Raw genomic sequence first — 21,687 nt, 5'->3', positions numbered from 1 at the left:
ACAGCAAAAAGAAAGGTCATTTTGAAAAAGTGCAGGTCCAAGCAGAGAAATCGTAGGAAAAATGTAAACAAAATGGATGATGAAACTCTCAAAGCGAAACTGAAAGTGAAACTAGAAGCGAAAGTGAAAATGAAAATAGCATATTTGGATTTTTCAGTGAATCGTTGCAGTCATCAAGACCTAATTTGACCATCCAAATAAACGGTCAGTCTGCAAGGCATTGATAGACACAGGTCGTCTATAAATGTAATTGATGAAAGGACATACAGCAAGCTAAAAAACAAAGTGACTCTCAGTAAGGTAGACACGAAAGATATGCTTTATGTGCTAATAAAGTAACTTATTAGAAAGTTCCAGCGACAATTGAAACCAAACACAAGATCACTACAGCTCCAGTATATTGGCAAAAGGAAAAGTGGCAACTTGTTATCTTATTTGACATTGTTTATCTCCAGTTATTCCTGAAATAAGTGTCATAACACAGAATAAGTCGATGAACTTTGCGATAAATAGGGATCTGCCTTCAAGGGTTTTGGGAAAAATGAAAGACACTGAAGTAAAGTTGTATGTTGACAAAATGTGCAACCTTCACCCACCCGCACAGACGCATACCTTTTCACCTGAGAAAAACAAGTTGAAGATGAGCTCCAAAGGTTTGAAAATTAGACATCATGAGAAAGTAATGGTCCGACAGATTGGGTATCACCGATAATGGTGGCTCCGAAGCCCAAAATGCAAAAACAAACCAAATAAGGATTGTTGTTGACAGAGATTGCCCTAATCAAGCAATAAAACCACAAGACATATAATTCCACAATTGATGATATACCGTGGACTTAAGGGGTGCTAAAGTGTTTCTCAAAAATTAACTTGAATCGGGGATATCACCAGCTGGAACTATCAGAACAATCACGAAACATTACGACATTCACCAACACATATTGGACTGAGAAGATACAAACCCTAAGCTTTGGAATAATAGCGCTGCGGAAATTTTCAAAACGCTTTAAGTACGACTCTAGAGGGATTAGATGGTGAAAATATTTCGGATGACAAAATCGAATATGCTAGAAACCAAACAGAGAAATGACAGAAGGCTTGAAGCAGTCTTAAAGCGACTACAACAAATGAACATTACCTAAAAAAAAAAGAAATTAAATTTCCAACCAGAACAAATTAGAGTTCTTGGATATGTATTTGGTGAAGACGCATGTCGGCAGACCCAAAAAAGGGTCGAAACCATCAAGAACACACCACCACCCAAGAATGTGCCAGAGTGAGAAGTTTTTTAGCTATGACAAATTATGTGTCCCCGCTTCATTCAAAATTACAGCACAATTGCAGAGCCTCTAAGACGCCTGATAAAGAAAAACGCAAATGCCCAGGGCAAAATGAACAAGAAGAAGCATTCCTTAAGCTGAAATCGATTCCAGCAGTGGATACTGTCATGACCAACTTGATCCTAATAAGGAAACACAGATCATCACAGATGCAAGTCCCGTTGGAGTACCGCAATAATGCTACAAGAAGGAAAATTTTGTGGCTATAGCAAGCAGTCATTGACAAAACGTTGAAAGAAATTCCTATTCTCACAAAAAGAGAGAATTTGGCACTAGTTTGGAGTGTAGAACATTGGCATTTTAATTTATTGGACATAATTTCACTGTGATCACTACGCAAAATTCATTGAAAATATCTACAGTAATCCAAAGTCAAAATTGGATCAGCAAGACTTGAACGCTGGAGAATGCGACTATTATCATACACTTAAAAAACGTCATACATAAAAGGGGAGATTCAAACATGTCGATTTCTTGAGCAGACACCCAACAAGGAAAACCCCAAACAAACCAAGTGTGGCAGAGGAATATGTTAATTCCTGCATATCATATGCCCCTGTACCATGAACATGAATAAATAATTCAAGCAACATCCCAACGTTGACCTCCAAATGGCCATTAAATATGTCAAATCTGGAAACTGGAATAACCCAACAAAAACAAAATAAATGATACCCGTCACCTGCAAAAACGAGCTGTCGTAGTAAATCTTCAAAATGGTGAAATTCTGCTGCATGAGTCCAGGATTGTTTATCCCTGGGCAATTACAAGATAAAGTGATATCATTACTCATGAGGGTCACAGGAATTGTTAAACCAAACATTATAAGAAGAAAGTGTATTTCCCAGGCATGGATCAATTATAGAAGCAAAATGCAAAATTTTCATTCCGTGTCTAGCAGCAAAAAAATAAAAAGACTCAAAAACCGCTGCAAATGAAGTGAAATGCCAAAAAAATGCTTTCGGGTAGTTATTTGGGACTTTGTGGACCATTTCCAGATGGAAAGTATTTACTCGTCTAATGGATAATACTCACGTTTCCCGTTCGTTGAAGTACTTAATTCAATTTCACAGGCAACACAGTGATTCCTTGCTAGCCCAAATTTTCTCAGAACAGGGATTCCAAAAATGAAAAGTCAGACAAGGGAAGTCCCATGAATTCACACCAGTTCAAGATTTGCTAAGCAATGGGTTTCAAACACAAAAAAATAACTCCGCGTGGCCGCAGGCAAATCTAAAATGTGAACGCTTCATGAAAACAATGGGCAAAACAATCAGAGTTTTCCCATGTCCATCATTCTGATTGAAAAAAGACATGTATGCTTTTCTGAGAAATTACAGATCGACACCGCACGGAACGACATCCGAAAAAAACCCCTGACCTATTTTATGGAAGACCAAAAAACATTAAAATTCCATTCTTACAAGGCAAAAGAAATCGAAAAAACACAAAAACGCAAGAGAAAATGACAGAAAATCGAAGCAGAAAATGAAAGACTATGCTGATACACGGAGAAACACGAGAAAAATGAAATTAAAATTGGTGACAGTGTGTGGGAAAACAAGACAAACACAACAAATTTTCGACCCCTACGATCCAATACCCTAAAGAGTAATCAAGACAAAAGGTCAATGGTAACCGCCGAACGCGAGGAAAAACAAATAACTCGAAACTCTTCGTTCTTTAAACGTGTCGAACGTCGAAAAATGAGCCAAACAACGAGAAAACCAACGCCAACCCATGATACGTCCGTATCATCCCAATTCGAGAAGAAAACCAGGCACGAAAACCCCATCACACCAAGCAACGACTCGGCGATCCGTATTACCACGAACACAAAAACGAAAAACCACCGATTACTTAAAAGAATTATGTGTGTCAGAGTACTAAATAGCGGCAAATAATCCCTATAATTCAAAGCAGAGCTGTATTCGAAATTGGAATTAAAAGTGTTTAATCATAACTATCATTTAAAAGCTGCATTCAAAATTGGAATTTAAAAGTCTAATCAATAATCTTACCATTTAAAATGAACGTTGTGAAAAAAAAAACCAAAGAATGTAAAAGGAAATTAACAATAAAATTAATTCACCATGAATTATACATGCAACAGTGCATTGAAATAATACATGCCATTCATATGCTTACACTGTTTTGTTACTGGATTTACATTATTGTTTTAAATAAAATATCTGACCTTCATTGCAAATTCATTTTGTATCAACGGGCATATAATTTATTTTAAATTTAATGAAATGCCATCTCATTCACAATCTTAGAAACAATAAAAGTAATTTATGAACACGTGTAGACAGTACTTGCTATCGGGAAACCCAAACTTTAAATCAGCCATTGAAAAATTAACGTTGAATAAGACAAAAAGCAATTAGGGGCATATCATTGCTACAAAATAAAACTCTCGTTTTCTGGGCAGACACTCCCTGAAGACAAACACTTGTAAACTCGGTTAATGTTTGGAAACAATGAAAACTGCTGTTGGGGAATTGATTAGTATAACATTCTTTATTCTGGCTAATTTCAAATCTTGGCCGGGAGGAATGTAGTGTTTTTAAAACAATGTCAATCAAGTGATAGCAAACTCCTCCCCCTACTCCCTAGCAGAAGGATGTCTCTCTGATACCATTATAAGTTATTGAATACATGCATGCAAATATGACCACTTGTAGTGCCCTTTGTAAAAAAAACTTGTAGAATAGTTTTATTGAGTTACTCATTTCTCAATACAGTACACGCAGACGCTGGTTGCTTAAAACAATTTTTGTTCAAGTCATTACTAAATAGAAACACTAACTGTGATAAGGGAATTGGACAGAAAGCTAATTAGCTTACGGTTGTCCTTTCCCTTCATAAAGATTTACAAAATAAGCATTCATGGCACGACTGTTTACAAAGTAAGAAAAGTAATTAAATAATAAAGAAAAAAGGAAAATTTAGTGGTAAATCAATGATGTAGTTAAGCAATAAAGGAATAAAAGAAAATGAAATAACTTTACTGTATTGTTGTTAACCCTTAACTCTAAAAGGGAAAATACAAAGAATAGTAATGTATTTGTATGAAGATAAAATCATTAGAGTCGTAGAATTTATATAAAAAATACAGCTTACATATATGATAGTTGTGCCTCATACGGGATTTCTAATCTCTGGGCCCGGCCTGCCCGGCCTGGCCTGCCTCCTGGGCCCCATGAGCCCAATTTTCGACTGGCCGGGGCCCGGGCCCGCCAGGCCAGCCAATTTTAATGTACATAGAGAAATGAATGGCATGAAATCTAAATAAACAATTACAAAGCAGGCAGTATTAACCTGCGTTGTTTACTTGCTGCATGTCAAAAAAAATGAAAACCATCCCCTGGAGAATCATTTAAATTTGCCATCATTCATCTTATTTGAAATACAATTTGCAAATGAAGAAAATTTGGGTAACTAAATGATAACTACCCATTTTTTTTCTGTGATCAAATTATTTAAAGTCAACTTTAACACTTATTTTAAAACTAATGGCAATTTCATTGATAAGCTACCTCTGCAAATATAACTGAATATTTGCATGCATCTCTTTGGGAAATTTTAATTACAATTGTGTCCCTACAAACCTTAGCTGACCTTCTAACTGTTCAGTTGAACTTTTAATGTTTTGGTTAGTTAATCTGATGTTCAATTTATGGAGAGTAAATAAAAATAATATCATTGTGGGACCTCTAACTCATTTTCAGGGTGTTGGCATTTAGATTATTGATATTTGTCTTTCACAAAAAATAATGGGCATTGTGTTTATGTAAATTTCTAAGGATATATTTAATGCAAAATATGCTCTTGACCGTTTCACAAAACTTTGTAGGATTTTTTTCCACATACTTTATATCATATAAAAACAATTTTACAAAAATATTCAGTATATGTATAACCTAAACTACAAATTTTTATATTGCTTCCCCCACCATACATCCCAGATTCTAGAACGGAGATTGCATTATTTTAGAAATTGAAAGTTGTTTTCCGTTAGTAATGACAGGTCCACTCTTTTATTTTACACCATATTTGTAACCTTAAAATATCTAAATTGACCAAAATAACATGCAATTAAAGTTTACCCCAAAGACACAGTGGGGTAGTGATAATTCTGCGGCTTTCACACATGTTACCATGGTTCGATTTTAATTCAGATTGTTTTCATTAAATCAATATAAAGTCCCTTTTATTGATACTGGTTTGTTCTACAACATTTATGGGAATAAAATTTTATGTAAAGAATGTCAAATACTTGTGTATTTCATTTAATAAATGAACAAAAATCACGATAAGTGACAATTTTCCTGCATTCCCAAGTTTACAGAGGAAATTTAAAAAAAAATATAATGAAAATGGTCAAACAGTCACGGTTTTTGAACTTACAGTCCCGAGATTGGTACTGAACGTTAGTCACACAACTTTATCTGCATGTACTACCTGCAGTAAAGAAATGTAATTTGTTTATAATTTTATTTGGTTTTCAATATTTATATTTTTATTTAGTTTGGGCACCGATTTTTTTACGGAAGCATATGGAATTTCTTGAGTGCTAGTTTCAATAATTCATACAATACTAAATAATCCCAATAGACAAAATAATAAACTAGTTAGCTTATTCAATTTGGGGGAAAACCAAGCCACCATCGAGAGTTCAATTGAGGTGAAGATCCCCTGATAATAGTCATAACAATTAATCAGGCATCGCCTTTAAATTAGACATAATAGTTATTTAGCTACAGGCTATTCCCAGTGTAAAAATTTACAGAGTGAGAGTTCAAAATATTTAATAATGTCTGAAATACCAAACTTATTCCAAAAGTCAGATTTAAAAATTGCTATAAAAATCACTTTCACCTTTTACGAAATTGAAATCTATGGCCTGCCTGGCCTGGCCTGCCCGGCTCGGGCGAAAATTGGGGTCATCGGGCCAGGGCCCGCCAGGCCAGCCGGCCAGGCCGGGCCCGAGATTAGAACATGCCCCTCAATACACATGAGCACTGCATGTATTGTAACTATAACCAGATGGGCTAATGTACCCGAAAAAAGGATTAGAGAATGAAGAGCGGAAAATCTAAAGGTAATCATATGAATACAAGATAGGAAAAAAGGACAGAAGCACGAGGGTCAACAAAAAACACTTAGGTTGATTTTGTTGATGTTTGTTACTAACTGTATTCTAATTGAAGTTTCTAGATAGAAATTATGACACTTTATGAAACGCACCAGAATGTAATTTGTAAACCGAATCACAATTTGTATCATTACGTAAAACGTTTGGACTATCTGATATAGGGTTGAACCGCTCTAAATATTGCGACATTGGTTTCTAAGGAAAGTGAATTATTTCCTAGTAGAATGACATCAAGTGTAGGGTTGCAATACTGTGAAATAGTATTCAATAGTTCTATTCTGTAGTCTGTATACCTCCGACAAATGAAAAATTGTGAAGTTTTCTATTTTTCCGCATAACGAGAGTTGTCATATAAATCGAAAGACAAAGAGCTGCAATAGTGCGAGGTCTTGTATGAAATATTTTCAGTTTGCGATCTCCTGAAAGAAAGAAAAGCAGGGACAGTTGGTATGTTACTGATTGACAGACGTTTAAAGGATGTTAACGTGTCTGCGTTTAGAATGTTATCAGGAAGGGCGTTATGATTCCTAATAACTGATGGAAGAAATTATTTATAAAAATGATCTGTATAAGTGAATATGTTCTGTGTGTCATTTGCGTTCCTAAGTGGATACCTGTGCTTGCTACCAATTGTTGAAGGCACTAGATTTGAGCGGAAATCAGGAGTAAGGTTATTTCTCATTTTATAAAAGAGTATAAGCTTATGTTTGTAGCGCCTGTTCTTTAAAGATTCACATCCAACTTCATCCATAAGTTTGTTAATTGATACAGGTTTCGTGGTCCCTGTTACAATTCTTGCAGCTTCGTGACGGATTTGTTCTAACTCCTGTTTTTCAAGTTGTGTACAGTTGTCAAAAATATCACCATGCTCTAAAATTTGTCGTATGAATGATGTGTATACGATCTTGAGTGACTTTCTATCGAGCTGAAATTTTAGTTTTTATCATGATATTTATTCTTTTCCATGCTTTACATTTTATATATTCTATATGGATAGACCTGCGAAGATCATGTGAAACAATGATGTCTAGATGTTTGTGGTGACGTACTTCATTTATATGTTGATCTTGCATTTTGATTGGAGGATGAGCATTGTCTCGATGATGCCAAGTAATTTTTCTGACATGGATTACAAATGTGCATTCTGTTTAATGTTCCGTAGTTTATAAGCTTCCGTGTTTGCCGTATTGATTAAACATCCAGACATGCCACCACTTTGCAATAAGAATAAAATGGGTTTTATTAAGATATTTTAGCTTCTCTGCACAAGATAATGCTAGAAACATGGTATACTTTCTAATGCTCTCTTAATCATAATTACTATGATACCTGTGTAATTATTTATCCAACAGAAACCGCAATGCTTCGCATACCTGATCACAATACCTCAAAGTGTATTTGTTAGTAAATTAACATTTAGTTCCATTACATTCCAAATAAATAATATTTTCTCCTGCAAACATTTTTTTTTCAATTATGCCTAAAGTTGAACGGTTTTCTTTTATTATATTGTGTGGTAAAATAGTTTAGTAAAAGGAGTAGAAAAATCGTAAGTATTTATAATCGAACCTTTGTAGTGTTTACTGAATAGTTCTTTTGGTCACGTCTCCGGAATTCTTGATAGACCAAAACACAGTTCTCGTATACTAAGGGCAATATACCTTTGTACATGGTTTATTATTACAGTAAGACAAAAAAGCCAAAAGAAAGAAATACTTTTTGAATAAAAACGTTAAACTAAAAGCAGCGGAACGAGCTTTAAAATGGGATTTTTGTGTAAATAAGGGATCCAAAAAAAGTAGGGAGCTTCAACGGATTTTCATGTAGACTGACTATACTGTATAGCTGATATATTTGTCAACATGATTTTACATAATTTTCATCTTGTGTTTTTTGTTTTGGGGTTTACCCCTTTGTAATTTTAAATAAGTAAAAAGTAAGTAAGTTGAAAATTACAAAAATAATGATCTTAGCCCAAAGGGTTCTCAATTTATCATCTGGAAACCGTTTAACTGTTTCGAGTCAGTGTGACCTTGACCTTTGACCACAAGCCAAACTTGACCTGTATTTCCTGATGTTATACCTGTGTACCAAAAATTATTTAAATTGGTCAAGCCTTTCTTGAGTTATCATCCGGAAACCATGACAACCAACGGACCTACAGACCGACCGACAAACTCACCCCTATATACCCCCCAAACTTTGTTTTGTGGGGGTATAATTATGGATTCCACGTAGTGGCTTTTTCACAAAAATATCCTGGGATATATTCATAAATAATGTATAAATAATAATGCTGTCCATACATAAGATGCTGGCATGTGCCATCAAAATTACATGATTTCACATAATTATAGCAAAAGAAAAGTGCATGTAAATTGTTTTGTAGTATGTTTTTGGTCATTGCCTTTTTCAGCCAAGAATGATGAACTGTGTTCATGCTATTCATACACCTGTGTGAACACTTTATAGCTGTGCTTACATGGGGCTTTACTTCAAATTATGCCATTCAATTGATAATAGAGGTTCAGAACTGGTCTAATTGCATGTAAGATTTCATTCGAAAATATGAAAAATTTTCTATCCAGGTAGCCCAACTTAGATTTTTTTATGCAGAAGTGAACATTTAATATTTATAGCTTATTAGCTTTGTATCGGGAAATATGCACGAGTTCTCAGCGGAAATATTGCGTGACTTTAGGAGCGCAATATTCTTCCGCTGAAGAAAGAGTGCATATTTCCCGATGCAAAGATAATAAACCTTTTTATTACATCACATCTACACGTATAAATATAACGTAAATATCATAAATTTGTTAAAATAGCCTGAATAGGATTGACAATACTGAACTAAATAGAAAAAAATAGTGCAAGAACAAACACTGAATTACGTCACGCACACGATATGAAATTCAGGCGTCAAGTGTATGGAAAAATATTGACGTTTCCGGTACCAGTGTAACTTAATGAGGAATAGAAACGTGTATGTAATAAATATACTTAGCTTGAAGAAGTGAATGAAGTTTTGCCATGCAATACAAAGTCCCCTACTGAAAGGCACCTACAACTACACTGCAAAACAACATAATGATCGCATAAATGTCAATGATGTATAGACAATTATAGGCATAAAAAAAATGTTTGTTTCCGGTATCCTGATCTACCCTAAATTTTTGGCCTGACCCTAAATGTTTTTATGGCCTTGGAGAATATGTGTTTCAACTTTTTAACAAAAAGTTGCAAAACTGCAGTTTTTATGCTTTAAACATGGTCAGTCATGTTAAAAATTAACTTACTGATGTTCTAAAAGCATAACCCCTGACTTGTATTCATTTTTTGACACAAAAATAATTTCCGAAAAGTCTCACTTAATAAACAAGAGGGCTATGATTGCCTTATATTGCTCAACCAAGTACCATTGCTCTTAATGATAGATCAAGTTTTGACATAGATGACATAGACATACACATCAAAAATCATCAGGATAAATATTTTCTTGTAACAGTCCCTTTTAACATATGGGTCACATACTAGTCAGGGCCAATCTCCATAAATCAAGTTTAAAGGTCCTAGGCTCAAATGCTGCATTTTTGTACAAGCATGATTATTTCTTACCCTGGAAGACTTAAATAACATTTAGAACCAATCTCATTAGATTCTGCTCTGAGGTAATTCATTTACATAAAATAAAGGGAGGTAATTTGTCATAAATTCAGTCAAAAGTCTAACCTGATTGTCTGAGTCCATCTGATGGCATAAATGATATTTCAAATCAGTATCTTCATTGGTTACTGAAATACACCCATTTTAGTTTGAAACAAAGGGAGGTAATTTGACACAAAATCAGTCAATAACTAGAGATGCTTTTGAGAAAAGCGCATGTCTCCCACAACTGCCCCTATGAAAAATGTGTAGTGTCTCTAGATGGCTTAGATGAGTGGATCCAATTAGATGGTCTGGACGAGTGGATCCAATCAGTAATTCAAGGGCCATAAATCAAAAAAGCCTGGGCGGATTTGGCTAGTTATCGAACTTGGCTAAGGTCTTATGGCCAAACACATTTTGTTCAAGTTTGGTGAAGTTCGGATGAGAAATGTTCGACTTAGAGAGAGGACAAGAGTAAAAATGCAGATTTTTCAGTAATTCAAGGGCCGTAACTCCAAAATGCCTGGACCGATTTGGCTAGTTATCGAACTTGGCTGAGGTCTCATGGTCAAACACATTTTGTTCAAGTTTGGTGAGGATTGGATGAGAAATGTTTGAATTAGAGTGCGGACAAGAGTAACAAGAGGGCCATGATGGCCCTATATCGCTCACCTGTTATCATTGCACTTGAGGACAAGAAGGTCCTCAGAAAAAATATCTAAGTCCAAAGGACAGGAACAAAAAAGGGAAAGAAATTTAACCAAAAAGAAAAAAAAATTCTTACAAGGTACAGATATGTCAAAATACACCTAAAAATTGGAGGTACCATCCATGTTGTACCACAGAAAAGTGGTCTCGGTTTTTCCCTACGGCCAATAATAAAAAAGTTACTAAAAATAAGCTATTTATATTAACGTAAAAGGGAAGTAATTAAAAAGAAAATTATTGTAAGTGAACAAAAGAAGGATCTGCCAAATAAATCTGTTGACAGAATGAAATTTCAGATCAGTATCTTCATTAGTTACGGAGATATACCCATTTTAATTGAAATAAAGGGAGGTAATTTGACATAAAATCAGTCCACAGTTATCTACCCTGATTGACTCAGTCCAACTAATGATAATAATGAAATTTCAAATAAGTCTATAAGTACTTACTGATATAAATCCATTTTGACTACAATCAGGGAGGTAATCAGATATAAAATAACTCTGGAACCTACGATTGATCTGATTTGTCATGGAATCCAAGATTTATTGTTGTTGAAGATATTTTGGAAGTTTGTATCAAATAAAACCATAAATGAAGTCTCTATATGGCTGCAAAAGCCAAAATAGCCAATTTTGGACCTTCAAGGGGCCATAACTCTGGAACCCATGATGGAATCTGGCCAGTTCAAGAAAGGAACCAAGATCTTGTGGTGATACAAGTTGTGTGCAAGTTTGGTTAAAATCAAATCATAAATGAAGTTGCTATTGTGCAGACAAGGGCAAAATACTAATTTTGGCCCTTTCAGGGGCCATAACTCTGGAACCCATTATGGGATCTGGCCGGTTCAACAAAGGAACTGAGATCTTATGGCAACACAAGTTTTGTGCAAGTTTGATTAAATTCAAATCATAAATGAAGCTGCTATTGTGCAGACAAGGTCAAATAGCTAATTCTGGCCCTTTCAGGGGCCATAACTCTGGAACCCATAATGGATCTAGCAGTTCAAGAAAGGAATCAAGATCTTATAGTGATACAAGTTGTGTGCAAGTTTGGTTAAAATCAAATCATAAATGAAGCTGCTATTGTCAGACAAGGTCAAAAAGCTAATTCTGGCCCTTTCAGGGGCCATAACTCTGGAACCCATAATGGGATCTGGCCAGTTCAAGAAAGGAACCAAGATCTTATGGTGATACAAGTTGTGTGCCAGTTTGGTAAAAATCAAATCATAAAAAAAGCTGCTATTGCGCAGACAAGGTCAAAATAGCTGATTTTGGCCCTTTCAGGGGCCATAACTCTGGAACCCATAATGGGATCTGGCCAGTTCAAGAAAGGAACCGAGATCTTATGGTGATACAAGTTGTGTGCAAGTTTGGTTAAAATAAAATCATAAATGAAACCACTATCGTGCAGACAAGAAATTGTTGATGGACGGACGCACGGACACACGACGGACGACGGACGAAGGGTGATCACAAAAGCTCACCTTGTCACTATGTGACAGGTGAGCTAAAAAGGCCGATTTTTGGTAATTCAAGGGCCATACCTCCAAGATGCCTGGACCGATTTGGCTAGTTATCGAACTTGGCCGAGGTCTCATGGTCGAACACATTTTGTTCAAGTTTGGTGAAAATCGGATGAGAAATGTTCCACTTAAGAGTGCGGACAAGCTTTGTGACAGACACACACACAGACTGGAGTAAATCAATATGTCTCCCACACCACTGTGTGGTGGGAGACATAATTATCTGCCCTGATTGTCTCAGTCCAACTAATGACAATAATGAAATTTACAAATGAGTCCTATAAATACTTACTGAGATAAATCCATTTTTATTAAAATCAGGGGAGGTAATCATGAATTGGTATATACATGTAGAAGATACAGAGTACATGCCTTTAACAACAATATATTAATCAAAGCCTTGAAATGTCTGATGGTTGCGGGTTTTTTGGTAGATTTATTTTCTGTTTACATGCCAGTCTATGAATAAAGGTTAAAGGTCAGTAAATCAAATCCTTCTTTCATAGTGGAAAAACTAGCCCTGCTAAACTTACAGCTATGATCTTTTAAGAACAGAACAATCCAAAGGTATTTTGCAGACTGCAGTCAAAGAGACATTTCTGTGCAAATATTTTAAAATAAAGCCAGTAGTTTCTCAGAGGACGTTTGACTTTCTTCCCTATGACAACTAGAATTTAATTTTGCATGGATGACCTAGATTAGAAGGAATCTGAATGGGGACCACCCAAGGCATTTACCTGTGATGTTTCGTTAAAATTGACTTGGTGGTTTTGAAAATGTTCTGTAATGAATCTGTGGATGAAAGTGTGAACAGATCGATGAAAGGACTTCCAACAATTCTGAAAGCTCACCATGTGCACTTAGTGCTTAGGAGAGCTAAAAATACTGAAAAAATGCTGATCATGATCATGTTAGTTTGCATAATAGTAAACAAAAATATACCTCTATGTTCTTCCTATCAAATTTTGGATAAAAAAACTTCATTCCTGTTGAAGTATTCTCCACATTCTTAAATAATAGGACTGCATATGCCATTTCTTTTAATTTGTCTTCTGTGATTCCAGTTTTATTCAAAAAGTCTTCCATATCACAGAATCTGTCTTCTCTAGATGATGTCATACACCTGCTGTAGTCATAATGTTTAAACAGGTGGGACTTGTAACCTATTAGTTTATTCAGAGTAACATGGTCACAATTATTAAAGAAATCTAGAACCACATCGTTTTCATTTTTGTCGAGAGTCACAACATTCCTTTTTTTCCTTTTCTTTTTAACTATCACTTCACTTGTGGAAAGTGCACAGAAACATCTCTGTAAAGCAAAAACAGGGCTATATATACTGTGCATCTGACACTGAAAATACTGACTCTTGAAACTAAAAAGGCAACATTAATTACTGGTATTGTATCTATACTGTATACTGTGCATGTGACACTGAAAATAATGACTCTAGAAAACTAAAAAAGGCAACATTAATTACTGGTATAGTATCTATACACATGTATACTACATGCATCTGACACTGAAAATAATGATTCTTGAAAACTAAACAAGAGGGCCAAGATGGCCCTAGGTCGCTCACCTGAGAAACGCACCATAACAGTGTAAACATGTTTGACCTAGTGATTTCATGGAAACAAAATATTCTATTTTTCTTTGATTTGACCTATTGACCTACTTTTTGACCCCAAATGATCCGTATTCAAACTCGACCTAGATTTTGTCAAGGCAATCATTCTGAGCAAATTTCATGAAGACCAACTGAAAAACACAGTCTCTATCGCATACATAAATTAATGTTTTTCTTTGATTTGACCTAGCTTTTTTACCTCAAATGACCCATATTCAAACTAAACCTAGATGTCACTAAGGCTATCGTACTGACATAAGTTTATGAAGATCAATTGAAAAATACAGCCTCTATCACATACATAAGGTTTTTCTTTGATTTGACCTAGTGACCTACTTTTTGACCCCAGATGGCCCATATTCGAACTTGACCTAGATTTTATCAAGGAAATCATTCTGACCAAATTTCATGAAGATCAGTTGATGAAAATTACAGCTATTGCATACGCAAGAATTATATTTGATTTGACCTAGTGACCTACTTTTTGATCCTAGATTGACCCATATTCTAACTTACCCTAGATTTCATCAAGGCAATCATTCTGACCAAATTTCATGAAGATCAATTGAGAAATACAGCCTCTATCGCATACAAAAGGTTTTTCTTTGATTTGACCTACTGACCTACTTTCTGACCCAAGAGGACCAATATTCAAATTCAACCTAGATTTTATCAAGGTAATCATTCTGAGCATACTTCATGAAAATCAATTGAAAAATACAGTCATTATTGCATACACAAGATTTTTCTATAATTTGACCTAGTGACCTAGGTTTTGATCCAAGATGACCCATATTCAAAATCGACCTAGACTTCATCAAGGCAATCATTCCCACCAAATTTCATGAAGATCAGTTGAAAAATACAGCCTCTATCACAAACACAAGCTAAATGTTGACAGACGACAGAGTTGGACGACGAGCAATCACAAAGACTCACGCTCAGGTGAGCTAAAAAGGCATTAATTACTGGTATTATATTTAGATCTATACACCTGTGTTACACCTGACAAAAGAAACAATGATAAACAGGTATTAATGCGTGATGTCATGGCGATCTCTCCTATACAACAGTATCAAATGAACACACATATGTTTATAAACTTCTAAACTTAATGTATTAACTGATTTCTCATAAATGATTGACTTATCCAGTAATGGCATGCAAACAATATTCATGCCTTTGCTGAGAAATAGTGAGTTAGGTCGAGGTCAAACTTCAGCTGTTTTTCAGCTCTTGCAGTGCCTCCTTTATTGTTTGGCTGAAGAAATATCATTACAATATAATTATCATCATATTCCATATCATCAGCTTGAACTTGCCGTCTGGTATAAAAAGACATTGAAGCCTTGATTGTCATGGGTTGACGTTTCAAAAAACTCAACTGATAGGTCAAGTTTTCTACGTCTGTACGCACAAATCTACCAATTTAATAACTTTTTTTTTTCCCAGAACACTGTCCCATGGTGCCCAACAGCATGTGTCCCATCGTGCTTAAACCGCACTACCCTTACATTTTTAAAATAATATGAAAGTCATCTGCTTTACTGGGATTAAACATTTTGTGAAATTAGCAATCAATGTGTGCTTTATAAATAGATTTACTATAGTGATATAGAATTTATATCCAAAATTACTGGGGAAGAGGGTGTTTTTTGCGCATGCTCACTGTCGAAACACGAAGGTCTGACATTGGGTCACTTTTCATTACTTGATTAGGAATGACTGTTGCAGCTTTTTGAGAAAGTTTCAATATAATAATACAAAGAAAATTTTGTAAATGACAAAGTGGTCGAATTTATCATCGTTCAACGCAAAGAGCTATAAAAAATAAATAGATCGGCAACTTGAAAGGCATAAAAACGTGACAATTGAATGAGATCTCGTTTACCGGAAGTGACACGTTCTCCGCGAACCATTTTATATGCGAAAGCAATTATTTATCGGTAAATTAATTATCAGCGTATGACCATGATTCTTTTGATGGTAAGAAACGTGTACTTTGTGTCTTAAGACTATTTCACATTAATGTTGTTTTAGAAGCTAACATGTATTTTAAATGTAGTTTACAAATTGTAACTCCATGCTCGCCGATGTTTGTTTTTACTAAGATAACGCCGATTCACGCTCTGACACGAGATCACGCGAGATTACAACCAACTGCCATTCTGTGCATTTTATACTTCTTTGGTCAACGTTAATACAGTCCCTATTTTACAAACCCTTTTCAGGGCCTCACTTCGTGTGAGTTTGCTTACTAAATATAAAGGGCTTGGTTCACTTATAGGTTAAAATGGCACAACATCAAATGTTGTTGAAATATTATTATAATGAATGATCAACAACTCAGAATGCAAAATCTCATATTTTAATTCATTTGAAATTGTGCTGTTGCCATGGCAACCGATTGATTTTCTTTATGGAAACACGAAAATCTCTTATAACAATTACATCAGACCGTATAATTAATATTCAGATATGCTAAGATATAACCCTAAGCAACGCCTATAATTTGAGGCAAAAAAATATATGGTTGCCATGGAAACGGAGATAAAAATGAGAATATTTGCTATGTCTGTTTTTTATGGAATAAAACCAATTTAGGTCATTCTTTAAGAAAAATAACATATGTAATTTGTTTGTGAAGATCATAATTCATAAATAATACAATATATTTCTGTTGCTATGGTTACAATGGAGTTGCAGTATATGCTTCAATGAGACAACAATGACGTTTTTGCTAAGTTTTTGTAGAACACTTTCAGCATTTACCATTACATGTAAAAATTTTAAAAAAATGCACCACTGAAAAGTGTTCTTCAAACAATGTTTTTTACAAGACATAATATAGAACAACAGAAAAATGTTTGCATGGTTACGCAGTTAATTCCGTAAACATAATACTACATAATCTCATTTAACACACAGTAATAGTTTAAGAAAACTGTCTTATTAAATGTCTTGATCATATTAAAAGAGTTAGATGATACTAACGGCAATAACATATAATTAGGCATACAAAAACTAAATTGTTTCCACAATAATCCAATGTATGTTTTACAAATTATACATATATTGTGCTTTCAAGAAAGGTTAAATTAATTGTTCATGAAAAGGGAAAATAAACATGATACTGCCGACAGAAATGATTACATGCAGTTTGAATACAGCAGAAAATATTTGTAGATCTATATAATCCCAACTGTCGTAATGAAAAAAATGTACATTACTACCATATATGTTACAATTATTGTTGAAAAATCTTCCAGTGTTTTAGAGGAATTTCACATTTATACTGTGTTCAGCCTTACATGTATATAGTGAGTCAATATTTAACAAATGCATAGTACTGTTGATACCATAAAGTTGTTAATTCAATGTTTACATAAACTATACGTATCATTTGTTCTTTTTCAAATATATGGAATTTGGGTCTAGTACATCTTCAAAAAATCAAAAACACTTTCAAATTAATCAAAATTTCAGAGCTCTTTCTCTGTATTACTTTAAATGTTAAACACTTTTTTCCATTCATTCTTTGTTTTAAATGACTTGAATTATCAATTTTAATGGCTTTGACACTGCTGGTTTTGAGCATACACTGCTGTTGCTGCAAAGGGGCGCTATTTCATTATACAGGTACCACTGTCGACTGGCATCCAGCTCAGGAATGGTAATTCGGTTGGTGAATTTGCCTGTCATGCCCACCCCCTGCCTAAAAATATTAATCTCCGTCTCTGTGTTGAAGTTATAATCCTTCAAGAATACTATCTATACCAGGTCATGCAGAAGACATTCTGTAATGATAAATGTATCAAATATTTAAGACAAAGAACACATAACCTTTTCATCAATCCTGAACAACAGCATTCCAAAAGGCATTCCACACATAATTACATTAAATAACATTTTAGAATTTTATCATTATTATCTATTATTATTTAGACCAATCATCCTATGAAGTTTCAACATTCTGGGTGAAGTGGTTCTCTAGTTATTGATCGGAAATGGTTTTCAATGTTCAGGCCCCTGTGACCTTGACCTTTGACGGAGTGACCCCAAAATCAATAGGGGGTCATCTACTCTTTATGACCAATCATCCTATGAAGTTTCAACATTCTGGGTCAAGTGGTTCTCTAGTTATTGATCGGAAATGGTTTTAAATGTTCAGGCCCCTGTGACCTTGACCTTTGACGGAGTGACCCCAAAATCAATAGGGGTCATCTACTCTTCATGGCCAATCATCCTATGAAGTTTCAACATTCTGGGTCAAGTGGTTCTCTAGTTATTGATCGGAAATGGTTTTCAATGTTCAGGCCCCTGTGACCTTGACCTTTGACGGAGTGGCCCCAAAAACAATAGGGGTCGTCTACTCCAGCAGCCCTACAACCCTATGAAGTTTGAAGGTTTTAGGTCAAATGGTTCTCCAGTTATTGCTCGGAAATGAAGTGTGATGTACGGACGGACGGACGGAAGGACGGACGGATGGACAGGGCAAAAACAATATGTCTCCTGGGGGAGACAGAATTCTGTGTGCTTAATAAATATTTCTTTATTTATTGGGAATTCTTACCTTATTACAACACTTTTCTTATTTTGTCCACTATAATTGTCCATATGTAATGAAACATTCTTTTCTCCATAGCCATGATGCTTGAAGTTATGGTGGACCATAGATACCACACTGTTTGCTCCTCTTCCAACAGCAGTACTGTACTTTTCATACAAAAACAAGAACAGTTTATAAGAGATGTATTAAATTCTCATCAAAATGGAGTGAATCAACACTGACCAAACAGTTCATCCTTTCTTATAGATATTGCTTAACATTAACTTGTATATATCAAAATTTAATTGAATTCCAATTCACAGTGCTTATGATATAGCATCTTTATTATAAAGCAATGCAGTATTTTCAACCCAATTTCAGGGATTTACAGAAAGTTCAGTGAAAAAAAACCAATAGAAATTAGTAAAATCAAGTCTTAACAAAACATAACTTCCTTTAGATAATTTTACCTGACAAAATTTCTGCAAAGGTGTCACTATAATTCCAATGTAAAATGTGCACTGCAGGCCTGAAGCTTTTATTCATAGAGTCATGATTTGTTTGAAGACTATGGAATTTAATTTAGTGATATATGGAATTTCATAGTTAAAACTGATATTGCAAAAGTGCATTTGAGGATACTGACACTGATATGAATGTAAACACTAACTTCAAAATCTTATACCTGCATGAGGATTCACAGAAATACAAGGGCCCTACTTGCTGAGCATAGTATGGGGTCAATACTTGTTGAGCACTCAAAACTGCAGTGAGCCTTTATATTTCTTACTGCTGGAGGTTATCCTGAAAAATATAAAAAAAGAATTTCTCACTTATTTAGTAGCCTATCAGCATGCTGTCTACCAGTAATGGCAGTAGTGAGAATGAAAAAAGTAGTTTTTATTGTAATTTGCATGTAGAATTTTTAAGAAATTTTCAGGTTTATTTTAGTTGCTATAATTACAACAAAAAGTGACAATTTAAAACACCACTTTTCCTGTGTTATTGTACTATAATTTTCAATTTTCATAGATTCCACTGTGCATAATGACCATGTAATTATTAAATTGTTCACATCTGAAAATATCCACCCCCTCCCTGTGGAAGCAGTTTTTTTGGTACAACCCGAGAGGAGGGGAGGGGGGTGGGTATTTGGACGATCCTATTGGGAGGAAGGGGAAGGGGGTATTTGAGGTAACCGGGGTGACTGGAAGGGAGAGGGGGAATATTTTCTGAAATAACCCAAGAGGAGGGGAGGGGGGTATTTGGAGGGATCCTATTGGGAGGAAGGGGAGGGGGAAATTTTCAGGTAACCGGGCTGTGGAAGGGGGAGAGGTGGGTGGGGTGGGGGGGTAAAATGTCTCCAGGAGTGGGGGGGGGGGGGGGTAATTTTCTCCGAAGAAACTGCTTCCACAGTGGGGGGGGTGGATATTTTCTGGAATATCCCATTCCTGTTCATCAGTTCATTTACCTCTTTACAATTTCTAGATAGAAAGTTTCATACAGAATGTAGGCCTACTTAACATAGTAGATGCCCGACTGTCTTGGCTACAAGTATATTCTGCCATCATGAAAACTTACAAATACACAGGAAAGATATTAAAAGTATTTGACAGCATACAGTCGAATCGAAATGTCAACACTGCTATTTTTCGCTGCAAAGTTGTATCTTCGATAAGTCAACAAACGAAGCGGTCTGTCCATTTTGTTTTGCCTCCAATAACGAATAAATTTATAATGAAAATTAACACTTACCATAACAATTATTAAATCCGCCATGCACTTTAAATATCCACGTATATTCAGAGCAATAACTGCATGTATTCTCTGACCCAGTTTCAGACATGTATCCACCGATAATGGCGTGTTGATTTCAAAGGGAAACAATTCGCTAATTCACTCATTAGGTTTGTGATATTTCACTAAATGTTGAAACGTTTAAACTTAAAAATCTTCATCCGATATTATTGATTTTAACACTAGCTCTAATGGCTGTTGCCTGAAAAACAAATTAATGAAAACAAATATCTAATTAAGTGACGTCAACTTCAACGTCATTTTACCGAAATCGAGGCTTGTGTATATTTCGGATAAAAATGTGTCTCTGAGACGGACGTTTTTTTCGTTTTTGAATATGGCGGCATTGCTCACCAGCGATGATTTTTGCACTTTTTGTTGGTTTTTAATGTACGAAGTAGTGGTTAAGATATTCAGACTGGCAAAGGATGCCGCCAAGGCGAAAATCATAAATAAAGTCTCAAATTTCATGGAAAATTCACATTTTTTTTGTAAAGTGGGGCATGTTTGGAGTAATATATAAACGCAACAACACATTATTTTTCAAAGTTTATTACTTATATATGAAGCATTGTGTTTACTTGTTACGAACAGCATATGTATCAATGTAGAATAAGTAATGTATAATATGGCTAAATTCGGTGCCATTTATGTACATTAGTGAACCAAGCCCTTTGAATTACGTAAAGTTTTCAGCAAAGATTAAGCTTTATTTTGATACCAACCATTGATACCAATTTGCAGAAATAAAAAAGTTACAGGTAAAAAAACCCTCATTTTCAGTTCAGGTTTATCATCAGTACCAGTAAGTGAAATAAGTAAGTTTACAACATCATTTATGCATGTCTTAACAGATATTTGATGCCTCTTAAATACTTCCGTAATCCTAGCCTTAGACAAGCTTACTGTCGCTGAGTGGCTGCTTTTTAATTTCTCACTTTTGCAGTTACAGTTTGACAGTCACAATATAAAACAAACTGTATACGTCGGATTAGTTCGACTATCCTAGCCTATACTTAAAGGGTTGTCTAGGAATACGGAACTTCCGTAATCCTAGAATCGGAGGCTAGGATTACGGTACCGTAATCGTAGACACTGCCGAACCGCCACTGCCTATCCGAAATTATTACACATTCAAACATCGGCACTGGAACTTAAAAGGCCATGTTTACTCGATTATTGAACGTAACATTTTAAGGTACCTTTGTAAAACACCTCGTTATATACTGACGGCAGTATGTTCCAGACAAAACTGTATTATTTAATAATTTCGTTAACAGCATTTTTCATGTAGTTGTTGTTGTTGTTTTCGCGAACAAATTAGGTTACACG

At 35.1% G+C, this 21,687-nt stretch overlaps 1 long non-coding RNA gene across 1 annotated transcript; it reads right to left on the bottom strand.

Annotated features, from left to right (window-relative positions):
* Positions 1-16,074: 16,074 nt before the first annotated feature.
* On the bottom strand, positions 16,075-21,231 carry LOC123538543 (uncharacterized). Its single transcript, XR_008369919.1, has 4 exons — positions 20,314-21,231; positions 19,244-19,362; positions 18,583-18,725; positions 16,075-17,806 (listed from the first exon to the last, which is right to left on the bottom strand). It is a non-coding gene; the product is annotated as an uncharacterized LOC123538543 (long non-coding RNA).
* Between the last annotated feature and the right edge of the window lie 456 nt (positions 21,232-21,687).

This window comes from Mercenaria mercenaria, chromosome 2, assembly GCF_021730395.1.
Source record: "Mercenaria mercenaria strain notata chromosome 2, MADL_Memer_1, whole genome shotgun sequence".
NCBI lineage: Eukaryota > Metazoa > Mollusca > Bivalvia > Venerida > Veneridae > Mercenaria > Mercenaria mercenaria.
This window is presented reverse-complemented; position numbering and strand designations above follow the sequence as displayed.